We start from the raw sequence: 2,024 nt of genomic DNA, 5'->3' as shown, positions 1-2,024 counted from the left end.
GCTGAGCTCTATCTCCAAGGATGGAGACCCCACCACATCCCCATTGCAGCCTGTGGCCACTCGTCACAGATTTTTTTTATTCCCCACCCCCCCATACCTTATCAGAACTTGTTGCAACTCACGTCCTTTGAGAGGTGGGGAAGGTGCCAGGTCACAGGAGGAACCACACCTGGCCCTGGTTCAGAGAGCATCCAAGCACTGTTCCTAGCTCGAAACACAGTCAACTCCAAGCCAAGGAATTAAAGACAGCAAGTGTCTGGGATTTCAGGCTTGATTCAGTTTTATTCCCTGGTTGTCTCAGAAGGCAGCCCTACAAACAGCAGGACAAAAAGCAAATGGAAGAGCAAAGCCGTACACTCTCCCCCCTTTCTGCTGCCATCAGCTGAAGAGGCTGCACAAAATCCTGCAGCGCCTGCGTGCAGAGCTTGGGGTGGGCGGCAGCAAACAGAGACCAGCAAGGGCCTGGACCGCGGGCAAAGCTGCCCAAGATGCAGCCCATGCTGGAAAGGAATAGACCGACCCGTAACAAGTTTGTGGGCAAAACCTCGCAGGTTCTCCAGGGAACCGCAATTCCTGGGGACACCTCGGTCGCTTTTGCTTATGGAATGAGGGTCCAACTCTTCCCTCACGCTGGCAGTCACAGCTTGGGATGTACCGTATAGTAAAACTGGTGCCTGTCATGCCTGTTTCATCTGACAAAAACTAATTTCTTTATTTTTTTTCATGCTTTTCTCTACTTTGCTACAGCCAGGCTTCAGCCTCCATGGCCCCCACGTCACCGGAGCAATGTACCCGCATTTCATCAGGGAACAAAGGACAAAAATGGAACTTCTCAGAAATCCTAAATGCACCGGTCAGCCCAAACTCCCCAACCCGCACATCCCCCCTCCAGCACCAACCCCCCCACTAAACTGCCAGCCCAGCCCTTCCCCAAAGATCCTGGCAGCTCCCTTGGTGCCATGGCGCATCGCCCTCCTGCCCATGAGGCCAAAGCACAAGTAGAGTTGTTGCTTCATTGAATGTTTCGAGCCAGCAGGACAGGCCATGGCAGAAACCAAACAGGATTTGCAGTTTCTTTCGGAGGGGCCTTGATGCCGACCTGGCGATTTGGATCTTGTGAGGCCAGGCTCAGACTGGGAGACCCCTCCTCTCCCAGGGTCCCCCTTTGTGAAGTTTTACCTATGGGTACTTTAGCAGAAGCAGAGCAGATATGCAATGGAAGTTCTTGCCAAAGCAGCAGCTTGTTGTTAAATCACGCGCAGATACAGGTGATTTCCAAAGATCCCGCTGCTAACACAGGGTACATTTTAAGCTTCACAAGCAGGACGAGACACGTTCCTTCTGGGAGGCAGCACTGCGAGACTCAGCCCAAGCCACGCTCCTGGCTTAAGCCAGAGCAAAGACAAAGGTTTAACTTCCATAAACCCGCTCACAATTGCTCTGCTCAACTACAGCTGCTTAGGAATTGCAGAGCTTAGTGTACTGGAAAATAACACAGTCCTTGGGAGTACTTCAGAAATAAACATTACTGCAAGTGCTCACCTCCTCCCCTTCAGTTTGGGATGGAATCCATTGGAGTTTTCCTCTTTACAGAGGCTCCAGCTCATTCAGCACCTGGTGTGTCTGCAGCACCGCAGACAATTCCCCGCTGCAGCCAATTTCACCCTCCCGCTGCCCTGGCTTCTTCCTACAAAGGACTCGGGCAGATCCTGGAGAATAATCCAGACCCCATTCAATAAATTTTAGCAGCCCAGCTAGCACAGATACCACACTCTCTCCCACACACCCCTAGAAGTAGAAGCAGAACTATTTTTTTTTTCCTCCCCAATTCTTCCAGCACACACCACTTCACAGCCCTGCTCGCAGCAGAGCTCCAGCCAGGAAGTTTTCCTCTGGGGCTGTTAAGAATAACAGTTATTTGCAAGAGACAGTGGCAAGAAAAAAGCCAACCAAGCACCACCACTGCTTTGCAGAGGAAAACATGCCTTGCTGAACATTTTCCTGAGACCCAGGCTCAGCATCTT

Source organism: Egretta garzetta, unplaced genomic scaffold, assembly GCF_000687185.1.
Source record: "Egretta garzetta isolate BGI_Z169 unplaced genomic scaffold, ASM68718v1 scaffold143, whole genome shotgun sequence".
Taxonomy (NCBI): Eukaryota; Metazoa; Chordata; class Aves; order Pelecaniformes; family Ardeidae; genus Egretta; species Egretta garzetta.
Note: the sequence above shows the minus strand (reverse complement) of the source record.